This window comes from Maniola hyperantus, chromosome 15, assembly GCF_902806685.2.
Source record: "Maniola hyperantus chromosome 15, iAphHyp1.2, whole genome shotgun sequence".
Taxonomy (NCBI): domain Eukaryota; kingdom Metazoa; phylum Arthropoda; class Insecta; order Lepidoptera; family Nymphalidae; genus Maniola; species Maniola hyperantus.
This window is the reverse complement of record NC_048550.1, coordinates 367,320-379,824: the sequence shown is the minus strand read 5'-3', so window position 1 is coordinate 379,824 and position 12,505 is coordinate 367,320. Positions and strand designations below refer to the sequence as shown.

The 12,505-nt window shown below is 39.1% G+C and overlaps 1 pseudogene; it reads right to left on the bottom strand.

The window, feature by feature from the left end:
• The window catches only part of LOC117988761 (microtubule-associated protein futsch-like), an 88,790-nt pseudogene that overhangs the window by 43,396 nt on the left and 32,889 nt on the right, over nt 1–12,505 (bottom strand).

Here is a 12,505-nt window from a genome sequence, read left to right as displayed (position 1 = left end):
GGCGAGCTTCATTAAGTGTTTCAGGTTACTGGTTAATGCGTTAGTGTTGTTAGACTAGTGTCGTGGTGGCGGTAGGCACCTTGGCCGCGGTACGTGAACTCCTTGGTCGGGGAGCTCGCATCCCGAACCTCCTTGCTTTTCATCGATTGGAAGTTCTGGTCGGCGAACGACTTCACGTGGCCTTGCGTAGTAAACTCACAACCTGTCGAAAGGGGTCAATAGAACTAACTATTTTAATACATAAAACTTGTTTACATCATAACGTGGTAATAAAATATTATGCTAAATAGGAGATAATAATGAACCTAATTTATGATCGTGTGCCGTGTGTGTAGTTTCCGCATAATATAATATCAGAGGAATGACTATAAATAATTTATATTAACGTGATTTCATAATAATTACGTCGCGTCAGATTACAGAAAATTACTGGGGAATATTATAATTTTTATTATGTAATTAAAATAGGTTCTTCGTTTGTAAATTCACAGCATTTATATATGTATATTACACGTGAAAGTATCTATCTGGTACACCACTAAACCGATTTTAAAGAAAAGATGAACACAAAATGCAGCTGTGAGATTGTTGCATCTCCTAATCTTCGAGTAAAACTAGGTCACATAGTTTTACAGGAAATATTTCACAGGAAAAACAGCTAGCTCATAAATCGTAAGGACGAAGGATAAGGAAGGAAAGTAGAGCAGTACCTTTAGCGTCGGCGCCGGGCTCGGGCGAGTAGAGGCTGCGCAGGCGCTCCTCGCGCAGTCGGTACATGTGCGTGCGGATCTCTTTCTTTCGCGAGAAGTCCTCTGTTTGCTGCCACTGCACAAACAAATATACAATGAGAATATAAGTAAGGCATTTAAGACTAGATGCCGTAGAGCTCATGGGTTCGAATCCCAAGCAATAACATGATTTTACCATCTCTACATATTTGACATTTTCTCCTTTTTCATCATTATCTAAATACATAAAAGGAAAAGGAGACTGACTGACTGACTGATCTATCAACGCACGGCTCAAACTACAGGACGGATCGGGCTGAAATTTGGCATGCAGTAGCTATTATGACGTAGGCATCCGTTAAGAAAGGATTTTTGAAAAGTCAACCACTAAGGGGCTGAAATAGGGGTTTGAAAATTATGTGGTCCAGGCGGACGAAGTCGCGAGCATAAACTAGTCAACTAATAGACACATAGGTCTCTTTTAGGGACTTCAACACGCCACGGTCTTGCGCCACCTTCTTTTTTAATATTCGTAAAGTGTCGTACCGTTGAAATTGGTAACTGATTTTTAGGGTGATTTTAAATTTTGCAGATGATATTAATATGATTTAGATGAAAATAGTTTCTGATTATGAAGGTGGGATGTAGTCTGTAGACATTGAAACTCTCATGGCACCTCTGATGCATCATTCAATCTATTCTTCGCTCATCATTACTTACCATCCGCCGCAGGACGTCCTCGTCACGGATCAGTGATACGTCTGCCTCAGACATACTGAAAAAGAAAGAAAAAATATTAAATTTCTTCTAAATCTATTGAATAAGTCATCATTTTATACTACAATACTGGCTTAACTTAACAACTTATCCTACTAAATTAAAAACTAATCCTAAATATTAAATATTCATAATGCTCGTGGGAGCATTATGAATATAGCAATGGGAATGTGCATTGTGCGCCTATATGCACAATGCACATTCTATGAAAATTTCAACTCTCTACCTATTACAGTTCACGAGATACAGTCCGCTGACAGACGGACGGACGGACAACGGAAGTTAGTAATAATATGGTCCCATTGGCACCCTACAAAGTAAATTTTGGTTAAGTAACTTGAAGAGAGAACAGAGTGAGAGGCGTGGTGACAAGTGGCGCCGGCTGGTTAATGTCTTAATTGAAACGATGTCATCTCAGATGCCACTGATTTACTCTCAATGAAGTTAATAAAGACTCAATTAATATTGCGCACGATGCAGCCACCCTCAGTAAAAGCATTGTTTTATCATTTTTAGGACTGTACCTCAAAAGGAAAAACGGAACCCTTATAGGATCACTTTGTTGTCTGTCTGTCTGTCTGTCAATTTGTCAAAAAACCTATAGGGTAATTTGGCAGGTAGTTAGGTCTTATAGCACAAGTGAAGGAAGAAATCAGAAATCCTTGAATTTGTGGTTACATCACAAAAAAAATTAAAATGTACCTATTCATGAACAAATAGTTGACCTCCCTGGCGCAGTGGTAAGCGCTGTGGTCTTATTAGTGGGAGGTCCCGGGTTCGATTCCTGGCAGGGATTTGGAATTTTATAATTTCTAAATTTCTGGTCTGGTCTGGTGGGAGGCCTCGGCCGTGGCTAGTTACCACCTTACAGGCAAAGCCGTGCCGCCAAGCGATTTAGCGTTCCAGTACCATGTAGAAACCAAAGGTGTATGAGTTTAATAAAAACTGCCATACTCCTTCCAGGTTAGCCCGCTCCCACCTTAGACTGCATCGTCACTAACCATCAGGTGAGATTGCAGTCTAGGGCTAACTTGTATCTGAATAAAAAAAATATTAAATAAAATAGTATTTTCAATTTTCAAAGAAAGTTAACTATACCAAGTGGGGTATCATATGAAAGAGCTTTACCTGTACATTCTAAATCAGATTTTTATGCATCATAGTTTTTGATTTATCGTACAAAATGACGAAAAAAATACCCGAGTACGGAACCCTCGGTGCGCGAGTCTGACTCGCACTTGGCCATTGTCTTATATATTATATTACTTCGTATGGACAGGGTAAGTGAACAAACAAAATGGCACCGACTTATTGGTGCTTTAGCACCAATGCAACCTCAGTGACGTCTGGATTTCAAACGGGTCGTTCATTAGTATTTAAGAGGTGGCGCTGATTTATTTGGTTCCTAACCCGTGAAAAATTTTGTTCGCTTGACCATATCTTGTCATTTATATCGATGCACTTGGCCGGTTATTTATTGTATGAGAATCAGGGCCGCACTCAGAGTCGCTTAATCGTTACTTAAGTTTAGTTAAAACGAAACAGAGCTATATCTCTCACATAAATCTGTCTCGTTTTAACTCAATCTTCAGTAACGATTAGCGAGTCTGAGTACGGCCGTTAGTCTTCAATTTATGAAAAACTTGAAGTCAACATGTAAATTGCTGTATGCCGTGGATCTGTCAACTCCATACTCGCCAATATTAACGTAACTCCACATTCGAGCGTAACTCCCATTGATGTAGGAATCTTATTCTAGGGTAACTCCCATTGATGTTGGAATCTTATTCTAGGGTAACTCCGATGTCACGTTGACTACGTTTATAGCTTGACATCTTACGGCAATGATTTGACACACAAATTACGAACGCTTTTTGCGCTTTCAGTCCATAAGAGGGCGTCCATAAACTTTTATTGATAGGTCGCATTCTATGCCTTTCTAGGTTGATTGGGCGACCATATGGCGGCCGTGCCATAGCGGCGGCGCTACCCCGCCGCCCTTGTCCTGTAAACAGAGCCTTAAATGGCAATGTTCTTGCAAATCTTTGTGTATGGACGTGCGAGCCAAGACAAGGATTTTGAACAGCTGTCTTTTAATTTCGTAAGTCTCTTGGTGGTAATTATATATTTAATTGTCGAGGTAATTATTTAAAGCGATGATTAGCCTTCTGGTTAAGACCTAGTTGCTTGTTATAATATTTTAAAGATAACCTTGTCCGTTGTGTGCATCCCGAGCACGCATCTTTTATTTTCGGAGTTATGTCAAAAAAAAATAGTTAGGAAATCTGCATGCCTGAGAGTATAATGCTTTCTCAAAGGTGTGTGAAGTCTGCCAATCCGCACTTAGCCAGCATGGTAGACTATGGCCATACCCATCGAATTCTGAGAGTAGACCCGTGCTCAGAAGTGAGCCAGTAATAGATTGATTATGATGACCCAGTAGTTAGGTACGTTACGTAAGATGAAGGATACATTACCAACTGCAGCCCTACCGCGGTTGTTTGACAGCTACAATGTCACGATCGCAATCATCTCTGATTGGTTAATACTCGCTCACTATTGGCCACAATGCATTGTTGCAACAAGGATCGCACAAATTCAGCCAATCAGAACAATTGAGATTGTAATAATGATTGATGCAGGTTTTAGACAATCGCCCTACTGTTATACATACCTACCTACTTAAGTACTTAGTTGGTTGACCACACATATGGCGAGAATAGATTTTGTCACTACTTTTCAACCAGTACTTATCATCGAGTTTTAAATCTTAAATGTATAACAAATAAGGGTGATTTTGGTGTGAGTAATCAACATCTCGGGTATGTCGGAGAGATTAGGATGTCGTAAGATAAATGTTGGAGCATGCGTCATAGGAAGTATTTACTAGGTACCTATAGCTCCCGGCATGAAACCTGATAAGAAAATTCTTTTAACTACCAAATAAGCGACCAACTTATTAGGTATGTGCTAACTTTTAAATATTTTTACTTTACTAATAGTATTAAGTACGTCAGTACAAGCGACTATGGGCAGGTGCATACCTAGCTTTGTTGCTGACTGTACCTATACCCTATCCGCGGAAAAAACTAAGTATAGCGCTCTCTCTGTTACGTAATCTATATATATAAAAGGAAAAGGTGACTGACTGACTGACTGACTGACTGATCTATCAACGCACAGCTCAAACTACTGAACGGATCGCGCTGAAATTCGGCATGCAGATAGCTAATATGCTGTAGGCATCCGCTAAGAAAGGATTTATCTCAATTCAACCCCTAAAGGGTTAAAATAGGGGTTTGAAGTTTGTATGAAAGTCTGTCAGTTTTGAAGTTAGAATTGCGAAATTTTGCAATTTACACTAATCTTTTTATATAAAAGGAAAAGGTGACTGACTGACTGACTGACTGACTGACTGACTGACTGACTGACTGACTGACTGACTGACTGATCTATCAACGCACAGCTCAAACTACTGGACTGGTGGTGGGTAACCCTAATGGTAACCCTAATGGTAAATAGGGGTTTAAAATTTGTGTTGTCCACGCGGACGAAGTCGCGGGCATGAGCTAGTCCCATACAAAATATAGAGGCAAAAATCTCAGTGAGTGTCAACCATTCCGCTCCTGTAACCATTGAGCTATTGAGGCTCTAAATAATTCGATTTTTTTTCAAAAGACATTCGACATTTAATTAGAAAGCATATTTTCGTTTTTACTTACCTACCGTATTAATTAATAAACGAGAAATGAATAAAGTAGTTTGAAGGAAGAGTTCGATTCTGATATCAGAATGGAACTCTTCAAACAACTTTTTTCCTTCCTATGAAATGAAAATCAGACAAACCGATTATGCAGTTGTACAGTGCGACAAGGCTATCTTGGCGCGTGGCGAAAATCGGAACTAACGTTGCCGTCAAGTGTTCCCTTTGTTCTTGTTTGGATATTCTAAGCTTTTGTTGTCCAACAGCGCCCCCCTGTCAATGTCATTCAAGTGCTAAGAGAGCCTTGTCACACTGTAACTTGCTTTGCGATGCGACAAGATAAATAAACAGAGTTGATAAAGACGATAAATAAAATATTACGTCGTATTTAACTTGTTGTCAGATGTCGGTTAAAAATAACCTTATCATTAATACCATAAATCACGGTCGGATCGTGATAAATATATCGACGAGTAATGTGTACCTACTCAAGTCACAGAGAAGTGCTGAGGTGTGTAGGGTGACCAAGTGGTCAAGTTTGGTCAGACCAGTCCTGGATTTTACCTATAGTGCGACAATGCTCTTTTAGCGCGTGACGGAAATCGGAACTAACGCCGCCATCTTGTGAAATGGCGCGCTGTCCCCTTATATGAAGTGTTGCTAAGTAAAACTGCCAGCAATTAAAATCTCAATTTTACGGAATATATTGAAAATGTTACTGTCGAAAATTGAGTAGGTTTTATCTAATTTTAACCGAATAAGCTGTAACCGAAGGTGTGGTAGCCTAGTGGTTAGGACATCCGCCTTCCAATCAGAGGTCGGGGGTTCGATCCCGGGCACCACACTGTTGTCTGTCTGTCTGTCTGTCTGTCCGTCAAGAAACCTACAGGGTACTTCCCGTTGACCTAGAATCATGAAATTTGGCAGGTAGGTAGCTCTTATAGCTGACATATGGGGAAAAATCTGAAAACTGTGAATTTGTGGTTACATCACACAAAAAAAATTAAATTGTGGTCATGAAAATTAATAATTAGTATTTTTAATTTTATAAATAAGATAACTATATCAAGTGGGGTATCATATGAAAGGTCTTCATCTGTGCATTCTAAAACAGATTTTTATTAATTTTTATGTATCATAGTTTTTGAATTATCCTGCAAAATGTCGAAAAAATACGACTGTAGTACGTAACCCTCATTGCGCGAGCCTGACTTGCACTTGGCCGGTTTTTTGCAAGGGTATAGTTATTAACCTGGAGAGTGACATAGGCTACTTTTTATCCCGGAATTTCACACAGTTCCCCCGGGATTTTGAAAACCTAAAGATAACTAGAAAACTGTTCAAATCAATTTGTATTCCAGCAAGCTAATGGTAGTTTATGGTGAATGACCAATCAATGATAAACACGACCACTTTCACTACACTATCCTCCGCACAAGGTTACCAGAGAGGGTATCATTATACTTATTAGGGTTACTACTTTGAAATGATTTTCATTTGGGATATTAACATTTTATCTAATCGGCAAAATCTAAATATATAAAAGGAAAAAGTGACTGACTGACTGATCTATCAACGCACAGCTCAAACTGCTGGACGGATCGGGCTGCAATTTAGCTATTATGACGTAGGCATCCGCTTAGAAAGGATTTTTGATAATTCAACCCCTAAAGGGCTGAAATAGGGGTTTGAAATTTGTGTAGTCCACGTAGACGAAGTCGCAAACATAAGCTAGTTTAAACAATAAAATAATCATACTTGGTGAGATTTTACTATAAACATAAAGATATTTCGCTTCGTGAATTTTCACAGGCTACTTTAAAGTAAGTTCAGTTAGCAAGAGTCACATATGAAAAAGATTTTCACATGATTTTTCATATGCTACTTGTGAAAAAGCCCTTCTCTAGACTCACTTATTACCATGAAATGTTGACATTCCGAACACACGTACCGGCACGTACTGTAAGCTTCAATTCGAGGCACGATCGTACTTACACGATGGCGGAATGGTCTCCGGATATGGGAATTTGGAACAGCCATGGAAAACATATAAACGTGTAGAAACCTAATGATTACCCATATCTTGTCTTTCGCTTTCTACGAAGTCTAACTTTTTTTTTGTTTTTTAAATCAGATTTTTTAAGGGGCTTTAATACAACAACGACCAAATTCACGGTTTTCGGATTTTTTCCTTTACTTGTGCTATAAGACTACCTGCCAAATTTCATGATTCTTGGTCAACGGGAAGTACCCTATAGGTTTTCTTGACAGACACGACAGACAACAAAGTGATCCTATAAGGGTTCCTTTTTCCTTTTGAGAAACAGAACCCTAAAAACTTTGATGTTCATCATCATGATCAAACCATCGCCGACACACTACTGAGCACGTGTTGCCTCTCAGAATAAGAAAGGTTTGGCTTTAGTCTACCACGCTGACCAAGTGCGTATTTCACACACCTTTGAGAACATTATAAATACTATCTGTCCCGGCTTACCCACGTGTGTAGTCGACGTTAGCCCGACTAGTTTCGAACCCATACGGGGTCCTTTTTCAAGGGAGTCCGTCCGCGCCCGCGCCGCGGTTTTGACTGACATTATGGAGAAATCTCAGGTATGCAGGTTCCTCACGATGTTTTTCATCGTCGCGCCATTAGAGCAAGTCTTGTTTGTCAATGTCAATGTCAACACACATAACTCCGTAAAGTAAGAGGTACGTGCCCGGGATTGAACCCACGATCTCCCGAATAGGAAACTGACGCGACGCAACCTCTTGACCACTAGGCAATCACCGCCATAACTTTGTATGTATGTATGTATGTATATTCTTTATTGCACCACAAAACACAAATGACATGTTACAAAAAAATCTTAAAAATTAGGTATACGTCCCGCAAATTGCTAATGCGTGTGGCCGCCATTTTAGTGACGTCAGCACTAAACTGAAGTTTCGAGCTGATGGTATATTTTTATTTCGGCTGACGTCAAAATGTTGATTGTTAATGAGACATGGTTCCAGCGCAATAGCAATTTGTGGGACTTCTACAAATATATATTGTAAGGAAGCAGGAAATGAATGAAATGCTATAAACAATTCCTTGAGTCCTTTTAGGTCTCATCCCACTTCAAAACTTACAAGAAAAAATCTAAGATCACCCATAAATCATACTTAAAGTTTACGACTCTGCGCAGGAGTTGAGGATGGAACAAAAATGGCTCGTGCACACCTACGGCGCAACTATAGCATATTATTCTATTACATGGATCTGTAAATCTTTGCAGAGTTACGTCAGCTCTGACAGACAAACAGATTATGATATTAAATAAGTATAGTGAATGATATCACTGATTTACCTAGATCATGGATCCTAGCGCAATCATAATAGGTATGTACTATGTACCTAGGTTATTACGAGTTTATTTAAAGAGATTATACCTACACAATATTATGATAAGAAAATTACAAAGAACTACTTAAGTGATGCCTCCGACTTGGTCCGCCTAGGTTTAATTTTGAAAATTCCTTGGGAACTCTTTGATTTTCAGTAATAAAAATTAGCGTATGTCACTCTCCAGGTCTTTGACTTTATCCATGTAATAAAACCGATCAAGTGCAAGTCGGACTTGCTTAAGAAGTGTTCCGTATTTTCGAACAAGAAATAACATTTTTTTGATATTTTTTTCATGGCGGCCATTTTGTAATTTTTATTGTTTGCTGTTATAACGGCAAAAGAAATGCAAACTCTGTAAAAATTTCAACTCTTTAAACCAAACTGTCAAAATTTCAACTCTCTAACTATTATTAGCCAGACAGACGGACGGACAGCGGAGGCTTAGTAATAGGGTCCTGTTAGCATCCTTCGGGCACGAATTACGGAACCCTAAAAACTAAAACTGTGTGTGTAGTGTGGCAACATTTGTACAAAAACAAAGAGCTACATTTAAGATAAAATCCAATACAAACAATGACTTCATGCACAAAAACTAGTGTTTTTTTATAGTTAGTCCAAAAAAGCTGTATGATATAGTTTCTATCCATTTACGGCGTCAGCCTGACGTCAGTTTCGCGTCTTTTATAGCAAAATAACACAATGAACTTGTGTGATAAGCAAAATTGCGGATATTTTGCTTATCACACAAGTTCACCTCAGGCTTACGGGACCACCTTGTCCGAGAGAACAAAGACTTAACAATATTATATTACTTAATGTTGTTGTTGTTAAATTGAGACTGTGGCCCTACCGCGGTTGTTTGACAGCTACAATGTCATGATCGCAATCATCTCTGATTGGTTAATGCTCGCTCACTATTGGCCACAGTGCATTGTTGCAACAAGAATCGCACAAATTTAGCCAATCAGAACAATTGAGATTGTAATAATGATTGATGCAGGTTTTAGACAATCGCCCTACTGGTTTCCTGACACATTATGTCAGGGTTGCTAGCTCCAAGTGTTATAAAAACGGCCAAGTGCAAGTCACATACGACGCATTCCGTTTCCGTACCATCGTACAAGAAATAAAACTTTTAATTTTTTTTGTGATGTACCCACAATTTCACGGTTTCGGATTTTTCCCTTTACCTGTGCTATAAGATCTACCTGTACCTGTGCCTACATGCCTCTCATGATTCTTGGTTGAGGGGAAGTACCACGGAGTAAAGGTAAAGACCCTATAGGTTTTTATTCCCTTGACGAGTCTTGACAGACAGACAGACAATGAAGTTATCTTATAAGTAAGGGTTCTATAATATATTATGTAGTAATATTTTATAGTTACGAACCCATCGCGTGCTCAAACTGAGTCCCTGTGAAAAAGGACCCCGGATGGGTTCGAAACTAGTCGGCCTAACGTCGACTAAACACGCGAGTAAAGCCGGTTTGTCACATAAGTATGTATACTGGACTCACGATAGTTTAAACCCTAAAGTATTTTTTTTTTAATATTTTTTTCCTACAACCAAATCCCACAACAATGAAAGGTCAATCACTGTAATTAATTAATTAATCCCACCACAAAATAATCCGATTATAATTTATCAACGATCAATCGATAAAAACTGGTTCTGTATTACCTATTTGGATACTAGACTTTTTAGGCTTCCATACCTTAAAAGAAAACAAGGAACCCTTATAGGATCACTTTGTTGTCTGTATGTCTGTTTGTCTGTCCGTCTGTCCGCCGTGTCTGTCAAGAAAACTCATAACCCGTTCACCTAGAATCATGAAATTTGGAAGGTGCTCATGAACAAATACATAATTAGTTTATTAAATTCTCAGAGTAAGATAACTATACCAAGTGGGGTATCATATTGAAGGGCTTCACCTGTACATTCTAAAACAGATTTCATTTATTTATTTTTAAAGTTAAATTATTTTTATTTATTTTTATGCCTAAAAGTTTATTGTTTATCGTGCAAAATGTCGAAAAAATACGTGTCGAAATAGTACGGAACCCTGGGTGCGCGAGCCTGACTAGCACTTGACCGTTTTTTGTACAAATCGCGAGCTAACGAGTAGGCCGTCGCGTGAAGTAAAGTGAAGAACATTTGCAGTATCAGAGGAACTGCCCACGGCTTTTCAGGAATTTTTTGATAACTGTTAGCTCACGGTTCTGTATTTGCGTTTTAACTTTAAGATTCACACTTATTACCGTTAAACCAATAAAACTACGATAACCTTTAAAAACAGTGTGTTATATTTTCTGAAAATCACGTTGTACAAGTCACTGACAGTGTCACATAGACTAATGTCAATCGCTGCGAGTTAATATCATAGATTTCATGGACAGCGCCATCTATGAATAACATATCTAAACAATAACACCATATCTAAATCAAGAGGGAACACTGCCGAAGGTGGTAAATTAGTATGATTGGTTCAGTAACTTAAAGCTTTTACAAACGTCGTTTCGGACAGTCGTGTAAAAAGCATCACATCATTACACCAGAGAGGTCGTTTGTCCCAGCAATAAGTTTCGCTAATCACTTCAACCTGTCTCAAATATGGAAAAGTATATTTCACCAAGAGATTTATGACGCATCCCAGTTATTTATGGCTTGTATCCTGTACGCCACACGCCATAAATGCAACCCCGCGGCGCGCCGGCCTGTAAGCACCTAATAGACAGAGAGCCAGCGCGTGCCAGACCTTCGTCTTCTTAAATATATAAAAAGTATATAAAAGGAAAAGGTGACTGACTGATCTATCAACGCACAGCTAAAACTACTACACGGATTGGTCTGAAATTCAGCATAGCTATTATGACGTAGGCATCCGCTAAGAAAGGATTTTTGAAAATTCAACCCCTAAAGGGGTGAAATAGGGGTTTTAAATTTATATAGTACACGCGGACGAAGTCGCGAGCATACGCTAGTTATATTTTAAAAGCTGAAAGTGTGCAATTCGCGACTATGAAATTTGGCACCCTTAAACTTTCTTTAAGGGTGTCTGGCAGGAGGTTGGTACGACACTAAAGACTCTGGCAACGCGTGACGTGATTTATAATACTATTCCGAAGAAAATATTAAACACACACAATACTTTACACATTGACGTAACTTCATAGTCGCTGATCGTTCCTCCCTGTGTTTGGGACAATACGGAGATAAACTTTCAGCTTTTATAAAATGACTAGCTTATGCTCGCGACTTCGTCCGCGTAAACTACACGAATATCAAACCCCTATTTCACCCCTTTAGGGGTAGAATTTTCAAAAATCCTTTCTTAGCAGATGCCTACGTCATAATAGCTATCTGCATGCCAGCCCGAACCGTCCAGTAGTTTAAGCTGTGCGTTGACAGATCAGTCAGTTTTCCTTTAGACGAATGTCTGGCACCCGCTGGCTCCCGCAGTCCATAAGTACCAACATTGCAATTTATATAATATATTATATATCCTCTCAGTGTAAAATGGAAACTGGTTTCCTTTGCGAGGAGATGCTGGTTAGGGTTGCATACCCTACTTTGACTTTAGTTTTTGAGATCTACCTTTTTTTTTAAAAGTCGTATTCCTCATTTCTGAGGGCCGTGACTCCTTTTCATAAATCGCATAATGGCAGGAGTTATCTTGGGATAATAAAGAAGCTGTGATAGCCTAGTGGTTAGGCGGCGTCCCGTAATTTTCAAAAATCCAGCCATTTCCATCCATTCATTTTTATAGCAATTACCTACATTTTTTTTAAAGAATATTAGCCATGTTAAATGACTAATATTCCCCTTTCCTCTCCGACTAAGCGTCAGGCTTGTGCTAGGAGTAGGTACGACAATAGTGCAACGGGCGGGGTTTGAACCGTCGACCT